The following is a 10,033-nucleotide window of genomic DNA, read 5'->3' on the forward strand; positions in this document are numbered from 1 at the left end:
CAAAATGGAAAGTGGTTACTTACCCTATGGAAACTGATTCTTTAAGAAGTGCTGTCCGCACAGATCCCAGGTGAGCACGTACTCACACGGACAGGACCAAGTCCTCTGAAGTTATGTCCATCCAGGCTGTGCCTGTGAACCATCCCAGCCCTGCACAAGGCAAAGGACTCCCCAGCAGTGCCACGCTCTGCCCCCACTGCCCCACCTAGCACAGCCAGCAGCAGTGGCAGCTCCCACCTCTGCTCTTCACTCACACTGTGACACAAACCCAATCGCCCACACCACTGCTGTCAACGCGCTGCTTTGGCAATCTCCCTCTCCCCTGCTGCTCCCAAACCTGTGCTCCCACCTAAGGGGTTTAGGTGCCGATGTGACTTGAACTGTCAAGGTTTACTGTGGCTCGTGAAAGGGAGCAGGGGCATGGGAGAGCAACACATCGGCAAGAGTTGATGTCCTAGCTGGAATTGTGGTGTGACATTTGGAAAGCTGAAACACCGACTGGCATCCTAGCTGAGGAAGAAAAGAGGATGAACAAATGCAACCCAAGGAAGCAAGGAGCTGCTCAGGGTGGTAATGGAGCAACCTAATCTCAGGATGCCCCAGTTCAGGTTTGTCAATAGTAAAGACCCATTCAGAGTAAAGGACAATAGATGACTTTTGGTGCCTCTACTGCCCATGTACCAGAAGAGCCACCATTACTGCAGCATAAGTAATGATTTTTCCTTTCTGTACCAGGTGACTAATAGGCTAAAAAGCACTGACAAGCAGTCACCTGACTAAAAAGTACTGACAAATGAAATCTGCTCTGCTGGAGCAAACAGGGAGCTGAGCTGGTGAAATCCTCAGCAAGAGACAGCTGATCTCATCATCGTAGCTCAGAAGAGCCAAAATAACTGTCAGGTATCACCTCCATTTGTAGAGAGCCAGTCATTGGAACAGGTTGCCCAGAGAAGCTGTGGATGACCCATCCTTGGAAGCATTCAAGGGGACAAGCTAGATGGAGCTTTCAGCAACTTGGTTTAGTGCAAGGTGTCCCTGCCCATGGCATGATGGCTGGTACTAGGTGATCTTTAAAGTCCCTTCCAACCCAAACTGTTCTATGACTCCAACTACAAACCTCACCGCCTTCAGCTGGGGCTCTTAAAATGGCACAAATATTGCCAGAGCTCCTAAAGATGAAGGAATCTAACCCCAGATTAAGGCAATCAAAGAAGGAGCACCATGTAGCCTTCTCTGGCTTTCCTTCTGCTGTGGGCTTACACACAATCCTCTCACCAGGCAGTTCCATTTTATGGGGGAGCAGATTTAATCCTCCTGCTGATTTAGCTGCTGGAAGGGGCTGAGGGCAGAAGTGGCAAAGTGCCTGCACTGCTCCAGGACAGCATGCTGGGACCTGCTGCCCTGCAAGGCTCAGACACTCTTCCTGGATCAACAAGGATCAACGTGCCTACTGCACACTTGTACAGGCCTCAGAGAGAGAGCAGGAGGTCTGACCGGCTCCATAGAAAAACATTCAAATTTTTTTGCAGCAGAAGCTTCAACTCAGAGTAGCTGCAGACAGCAGAAGATCCAACTTCCCACCTGTGGCTTTCAGAGGCCCCTCTTCGAGAGAATAAACTTTCCGTAAGGATCTCAGATGGAGAAGCTGATCCCACCAATGGAAACAATCAAGCAGGTAAGAAAAATCCATGCAAAGATGTTGAAGCATTGATGCTTCAACCTATTTAGGGATGCCTTTCTCCACATTGAATTAAAATCAAGTCTTCTGACTCATTCAGGGGTCTGCATCCTGGCTTGTGTTTGGCAGGCCATTTGATCTGAATTTATTTGAACAGCATGTCACTTTTAAAAGAGACAGTTGAGGGAGCCTGCTCCCCTTTGTTCATATTTAGAGAATCCTGACTTTGGTAGGAAGATGCTGATCCTCCCCCATTTGCTCTTAGCTGAATAAGGGTGGAGAGGGAAAGGGGCAATGAAGGTCTCTCTGTGGTTCTACATCTGGAAACTCAAGCTAAGGCATTGATGCTGGAGGGCAGAAAGGAAGAATGGGCATTGCTAGGGTGAGACAACAGGAAGTGAGTCTGGCCATGAAGTCTGACTAGGCCAGGAGAGGCTCACACCTGCACTATCACAAAGTGAAATTTAATTTTCTGTCTGCTTTTTTGTGTAACTTGGAAGAGATTTGAACAGCACTCAACACGTGCAGACACCTGTCCAAAAATAAGGCAGTGCCAAATGGCAGGAGGGACAGATCTTGGCCCCCAGAGTCCTGTCTCTGTCACTGTGGCCTTTTGTATGGCAGGCAGCGAGAGAGAAGAGTTGGCGGGTACCCTACCTGAGAGCAGCTGGAAATCAGCCACGCTTTTACAGCTCCTCTTCTCTCATAAGCCGACAGAGAGATGTGAAAAGACACAGGAATCCAACACTGAGGCCCCAGTGGGGCGAGATGGCATTGGGAGGTGGGTGATGCCACTTGGCCTTCTACATTTTCAGACAACAGTTACTGCAAATAACCATTCAAAGATGTAGGCACTGGCCCTATGGTACAGTGGTGCTTCATGTAAAGGGAGCATGCACACATATGCAAACTAATCACAAAAGATGAGATAGTTTTGCTGTGTGAGTTTTTAAAATAGATACACAAGGCTGTATTTATTTTATCTTGAACTTCAGGACCTGCTTATAGTACACAGCTCAATTCAGGGAAATCCTGGTCCCAGGATTCAAGCTTTAGCCTACAGTGCAAAGGAGTGGCTGAGGGAGCAAAGTAGAACAGCAGTGAGAGCATGCACAGGCTGCAGGAAGACACAACCAAATCCTCAAATCCAGGCATGCAGCAGGAGAACTGCCTGCGAAAGCTGCTGCAGGAAAATGGAGTGATGTGGGCAAAACAGTGAAAATATCTCTCCAGCGATCTTAGATATAAACATGAGAATGACTTAGAGATAATAACACATAAGAGTTCACCCCTCAGGGGAACAGCCTAACATCTAGAACACAATGAAATAACATAACCACTGAAACTAAAACCAGGCAACCATTGTAGTCTACTGTTAGTGACAGCGCATTACTAATATCTACTGTGTGCAGAATGATTATGCTGCAAAGAATATAATATAGAAGACAGAAAAATACAAGATTCATCAATACTAGATTTTATTTAAGGCTTTGCTGTTTTGGTTTTTTTTTTTAACATCCACAAAACAGGGAAACCTACAGAAACTGCAGGCAGTTGAGCAGAAAAAAAATCCCAATTCCTTCAAACCAGTCTGAAATTTGGGTAGCAATGGAAACAAATGCACTAAAATTATTAAACACATTTCTTATGATTAGTAAATACACAGATTTCAGTAGTAAACATCTGTTAAATATACATATCTTTTATTAATTAATAAAGCAAGGACTTGGAGGAAAAAACCCACTGGATTCCTGTGGGACAGTAATCATCATACAAAAATAGGTATTTATATAGATATAACTATTAAGTTTAATGTGTTTTTTTTTTCATTGTCATAATTCTATGCAATCCTGAGACCTGTACTACAGTCATGAAATTTGGACAACTAACTTTTTAATTTTAGAAAGTAACTCATTCTTATAATATGCTACACTAGAAAGAGCATTACATAACTTTTTTTTTTCAGGATATAGAAGTTCTATCATGCTTGCCCTTTTTTTTCCCCTTAAGTTTCTGGAAAAATAGAACATGAACTTACAAATGTTTATTTTAGCATGACCTAATAGTCTGTAACTTAAAGGAAAAAAAAAATCACAATACCATCCAGCATCTCTTTGTGGGCTTTCCATGTTCAGATTACTTAGGTCCACTTTAAATCTTGAGAGGTCAGTTTTGGTTACTAAACGTTGCAAAGGATTTCTGGTTATACACTAAATTAAAGGAAACAAAAGCTGCCTAGAACTAACCCATCTGATGATGGTGGTTTTATGGACTTTTCAAGAATCTCTATGGCACTGCAAAGATGTTTTTCTAAAAACTTTGGAGAGACTGTGATACAAATGACACTGTTAGTGTAATTACTGCTAGAATTTTTAAAACCAGCGGAAGTGTTTTCATGTGTTTTGGAATCACACCACCACCACCCCTCCTCCTCCTCAAGAATAATCTGCACCCATTTTTAAAGTGATGATGCTTTTGTGAAAACAAACTTTGGTTACTATTTCATCTGCATACAGACCCATGCTATTTATATAATAATATGCAAAGGAAATCCTGTAGATGCACACGCAAGCATGAACATACAACCTAAAGGTGCATGAGATTATACACTAATATTGTCAGGAACTAATTTGATATTTTTATGGAAAAGTATTTCCTTTGCCACAAGACACCTTAAAATGAGCATGGGTGTGGGGGCAAGTTAAGTGCTATGTCTAGGCCAGTATTCTATCTTCAGTAATAGCCAAAAATACAGAACAGGTCACAGATGTGTGGTATTTCTCTGATTCTCTTCAGACCACCCACTCCTTTGATGTCAGGGACTTTCTGAACCATATGTGGTTTCTGTTTAGCAACTTTGAGCACATCAACCTTCCAAGCAATAATTCACAATTCTGGAAACCATATCATTTTTTATAATATCTACAACATATATTTAACAAGTCATCCCACAGGTCTCTCCACTACTGATTTCATGAAGGATTTCTTATTTTTGAAGGCTCTGAATCTGCCTACCCTCGTAACTGTGCATGCTTTTGTTTTGAAAGGCAGTGGTTAGTATTCATCTTCCTTCCTCTGTAGATGTCCACAACATTGCCCTCAATCAATCATTTTCCCAGACCAAAGTTCCAATTTATAGAAATGTTCTTTAATGGCAGCCACCCTATGTAGCTCATCATCCTTACTGACCTTCTCTAAGTTTCATCTTGTTCTAATATACCTTTGAAGGCTCCAGAAATACACAATACTTGGAAGCAACTTGAACATACACTCTTGTAATGACATTCTCAAAAATTATTCTGTACATTTTTACTTTAATATTTGGATTGTGTTTTGGTGACCAATGAGTTAATGATCTCACAGGATCGCCAATCACAATTCCCAAATCTTACTCCTCAATGGTAATACTCAGCTCAAACCCTTAATCCAATACATAAAAGGGACTGTTCTGCCCAGTTACCCTTCTTAGTTATCATCATAATTTATCTACACTGAATCTTATCACCCATTTTGTTGCATAGTCCTCAGCACTTCACTGTCCTTCCATTGTTCTCCACAGCTAGTTCTCTCCTTCACTGCAAAGTTCCTCACCCAACTGCTCATCCCCTTTACTGACACCGATCATGAACATGTTCCACAGATGTCTGTGGAAATTAAGTGGGACCCTTCTTTAACTGGGAACTGACCTTCTACTTCTACCCTTTGACTGTACATCTTAAACTGTCATTTACTTTCATTTCATCATCTACAGCTGTCATTCTGCAAAGACCTCCCCTCTTATATTATCTTAGTTTCCTTAAGAAGTCCTTTTGATAAAATTCACTTTGAATTTTGAACCAGAACATCTTTACTTCTTGCTGATCCTCCCAAGAACTCCAATTCCCCAGGACAGGGCTTCCTCACAAGTGCTTATTTGACTCTTCTCAGATTATCTTCTTATGCAGTTGGCCACTGCATAAGATGCTTTATTACAGCATCTACCAACCAAATACAGATTTCAGATTTGCCTGGTACAGGCCTGCCTGGCCCAGAATTCCCCTGAAACCATGATTTTCCATACTTGCATTTCAGAAGATTTTTCTGAACCTGAATACTTGAGCATGTACAGACAATGTAATTAGGTTGCAGAGCACAAATAGATTGGATAGCTGTTCCAAGTTTTGGTTTTTGAGATAGTCACCTAAAAATTCATAATTAAAGATGTTTTTAACAGTATCAGCTATTATTCAAGTAAAAGGGCTTCTGGTGCTCTAGTCCTGCTAGTTAACACAAGCTCAAATAAGAAGGGCAAACTGGTGTTTGAAAAAAATCTCAACACGTCATAGAAGCTGCGAGAACTGTGCTAGGACAAGGCCTTCAACAGGAACCAATTTCTCTCATGATGCTACACTAGATGTTTGAGATCAATTCTGGAATAAAAACACAACTCATGCAGGACAGATAAAAAGTGACTGAGAGATAGGGTAGTCTCCCCATTACGTAACAACACATCCCGGGTATAGGTGGTAACCACGCATTAGTGCAAAGCCTGCAGCAGAAGCCCAGTCCTGTCCTGAGCCACACTGCCAAAAAAACATTGCTTGGCAGCAAAAGCTATGACACTTTAGCACTGCTTTTTTGTAACCTTGGATTTCTTTTAACCATATTATTTATTGGAGCTATTCCATCTTAAATGCTGATAATCCTGGTTGCCCTGTTTCCTCTTATCCCAGCCCTCAAAGAACGGCAACAAGTAAGAAAGAGTGACTATTTCCAAGCAGCCATTTCCAATACAACCTATAGTCAAGGAACTGCTGTTCTATCTGAAAAGAAAATACTTCATAGAATATTGTAGCTTTACAGTAAATAGGAAGTGTTACATCTAGCTATGATTGCTTTTGCTACTACTGCTACAACTGTGATGCTGGATGATGGTATCAAATGACCTTATAAGCTAAAACACAAAAGCCTTAACTGACAATGCAGAATACCTAAGGTAATACCAAAGTAAATCCCTCTTCAAAGCTGTAACCAGTGAGCCTTTCTGAACCTCCACAGCACAAACACCAAATTTATTTCTGACTCTGTTCAATGTACCAGCTTTGTGCAATGCTGTTACTACACACCTAAATAGCTTACTCTGACTAGAGTGACTACTCAGAGCCCCCACAAGCCCCGTTGCTATGAGAGCATCCTTGTGAACAAGGTAAATACATAGCTCTGCATTTGTTCCCATTTCCCATTCGGCACATTGAGCATTCTGCTCCAGAGCACTGTGATGCCGTGCAATGCAATTTGGGATGCACATCTCAATGCATAAGAATTCTGAGATTTGATGCCAGATTAGTGAACAACTAAAAGCAGTCTTGCATAATTTAGAGTTACACAACTGAACACTGCAGTGGGTGATAAGGCAGGTAGTTAGTATCCAGAATAGCCACCTGGATTACGATATTTGGATTCAGGTGAGCAGAAGCAATGACTGGATCAGTTCCAGGCAGCAAAGCCAGAATCTGCTAGAAGTCCACAGAGATTTTGTCCTGGAACTGCACCAACAGAAATCCATTTCGGGAGCTCCCATCAGCCTGATGAAATGTCATAACAATGTGGTCACCAAAAAACTTTACCATTAAATCACAAGGTAATCATCGTGTTATTGGCAGGACAAGCAAGTCAGGAAGGCTGACAGTAGCACAAGGTTTCTTCATGTTGTGTCAAGGGGCAGGGATAGGGTTCCCTGCTGTCACAGAAGAACGCTCTGAAATGCACATGTGTTGCCCTACTGTGCCCCAGCTCCACCTCCAAAAACACTAGCTTAAAATTTTCTCAGTCTCGCTGGACACAGTTTATCACAGTAAGCATTCACCAACACTGGGTGATGTACAATGAAAGACCCTGATGTCCTGAAATTTAAATTTTATTCTCCACAGTCCAAGACACCAGGCCACTTACAAGCTCTCTTTTCTTAAAGCAGCTCAGCAGACTCTGCTTCCCGTGTTTCAAGCGTACATTAAGCGATGTGAGAAAAACACATGCAAGACTTTGCCTTGAACAGCTGCAAACTGCTAGTAGGGCAGGCTTCCAGAAAGGTGGAAGGAAGATGGTGACAAAAAAGATGGAATAAAAATAGTCTTATGACTGTATGGTATGCATCAATGTTTCATGCATTCATGTTATGGGAAAAAATCCTGGAGGGCAGATGGAAACATGAAATAGAGATGCTTTTGTGAATCCCAGAGAATGTCTTCCTCTAAAAGTGCTCTCCAACAAGACACTCGAGCTACTTTCACGCTGTGGGAAAGTAGCTCTAGGCTAGCAAAAAATTTGCAATCAAAAAGGTATGTTTAATTTTATTTTTTAAAAATTGTGAAGAGATTAATTTTACAATAGTTGTGTGTTCAATTAATTTTTCAGACAGGTGTTCAGACAAATGGATTTATTGACTGATTTAGTTGATGGTCATTTTTTTTCAGTGAAAAATAATGACCTTAAAAACAAAGCGAGTCTTGCCCAGAGTGCTCCTCTAGATGGTATACACAAGAATCAGAGTAGTCAGGAAACATTTCAGCTCAACTGACATAGTGGTATCAATCTGAAATACCTTCTATGTTTTGCAGGATGCTGGCGATAAAATGCTTGACCAGTGTTTTGTTAGAACTGTTTAGGTTTAGCACCTTTGTACTGCCTGTTTCTTGTCGCCTTCCAGAAACGCATAATCCATCACAATCTTCTGGGGGTTCTCCAGGAAACCCTCCTTTCATCACTCTGCCTTTGCTGAGCTGACAATTTCAAAGTTCAGATCCACCTTTTGTTTATCTTCTGAAATCTGATGGCTACCTTTGAGCTACTAATTCCCTCTTCATATGGACTGCAGCTTTTTTATGTGCTAAGAGAAATCAGAAAAAATAAAGATGTTACTAGTCACCCCACTCATTACAAAGTCTATTTTAATACTGCTAACTAATTTCTTCCCTCATGACCACATTTAGATTCTTTTCTCCCAGTTTCTCTTTTCACCGTGTGCCCTTCAAAACTGCAAAATGCTTTCCAAATTACTTCCACATACTACATATGCTGTTGTAGGTTTTTCTGACATACGTAATGGAGTAAGCTGGTTGCTATTGTTTCAAGACTTGAAATAGTCAGACACTATTGGATAGGGAATTTGAGTATAAAGCATCCTACTTTTGGTTGTTGGCTTTTTTTGTTTGGTTTTTAAAGAAAAAACTAATATGCATTACATATTTAACTGCATACATGGGAAAGTAGATGTCTTTATGCTGAAGGACTGCACTCCCTAACAAATTTCTGGGAGACCTGAGGACCTCATTTGTAAAGACAACAGGCAAATTGTGATAATGCACTGCAAGGTTACCTATCAATAAGCTTCATCCGGGAGTGTTAGAGGAGCATTTCCTTAGGGGGGGAAAGAAAACTCCAATACCAACAACCCAACACCTCCTTTGCCTGCACTTTTTGTATCAAACCTCTCTCTTACACACTATTTTCACTGTTTTTATGGCTCCTGAAAATTATGGTAAAATACACTGCAAAGCTAAGAAATTTCTGTTGCAGCTTTTAGATCTACACAAGCTCATTCTACTACACAGATCCAGAATAGCAACACAGTTCCAAATTCTTTGTGTACTTCACCCTGGCTGAAGATTGAGCACGGTAATGAAACTTCGCAACAGCACAGCTTTGTATTTGAGACTGCTCTAGGATGAATAAATACTCTGAGCATGACTAAGGTCTGGAGCAGGGGGGCAGCATAACCAAAGCTGGGGAAGGATGTGATTAGCGAGGAGGAAATGACAGATCACATCAGTAGAGAAAGGAGGCAGAAAAGTGTGAATCATGTCTGGGACTTGGCACAGCAAAGAAATACATCATTAAAGCTTTGAAGTAAGACTGATGAGAAGATGACATTTCACTGAGGGGAACAGTGAAGAAAAAAGCGTGCAAAAGTATCAAAAAGTGTGATCACGAGCTCTTGCAATTGTGGAGTCAGGTGCTGGACAAACTTTTACAGAACATGAGTCAGCAGCACAGATGTGACAGTCACTGACTGAGAGGAAGGCAAACCAACACTTGCTAAGCTGAAGGATGTCACACAGGCAGGGGTGTAGGCAGCAGCAGGAGGAAGCAGTCCCATACAGCACTATCCATTCTCTATGTCTGTGCACACCCCCTGAACACATGACTCCCTCCAGCCTTCAAACTATCTCCCTTTGCATTCAACCTGAGGAGCAGAGCTCCAGGGAGCATGGAGGTGAGCCATGCCATGGCTTCAGCTCAGCTGGGACAGCTCCTTGCTGTGTCTAACTGGGGTGGGCTGCTTCCTGCCTTCCCCACAGCCTAAGGGTCCCCAAGGCA

General features: G+C 41.9%; 1 protein-coding gene across 3 annotated transcripts in view; it reads right to left on the reverse strand.

The window, feature by feature from the left end:
* The window catches only part of PLAG1 (PLAG1 zinc finger), a 52,676-nt gene that overhangs the window by 14,010 nt on the left and 28,633 nt on the right, over nucleotides 1–10,033 (reverse strand). Inside the window, exon 4 of one of the 3 annotated variants that reach the window (XM_072924667.1) lies at nucleotides 8,259–8,543. The exons of the other annotated variants lie outside the window; for them this stretch is intronic. The gene's annotated coding sequence lies outside the window, so the exon portion shown is untranslated. The remainder of the gene's footprint in view (nucleotides 1–8,258; nucleotides 8,544–10,033) is intronic. 3 annotated transcript variants of the gene reach the window in all.

This window comes from Taeniopygia guttata, chromosome 2 (assembly GCF_048771995.1).
Source record: "Taeniopygia guttata chromosome 2, bTaeGut7.mat, whole genome shotgun sequence".
In the NCBI taxonomy this organism is placed as follows: Eukaryota; Metazoa; Chordata; class Aves; order Passeriformes; family Estrildidae; genus Taeniopygia; species Taeniopygia guttata.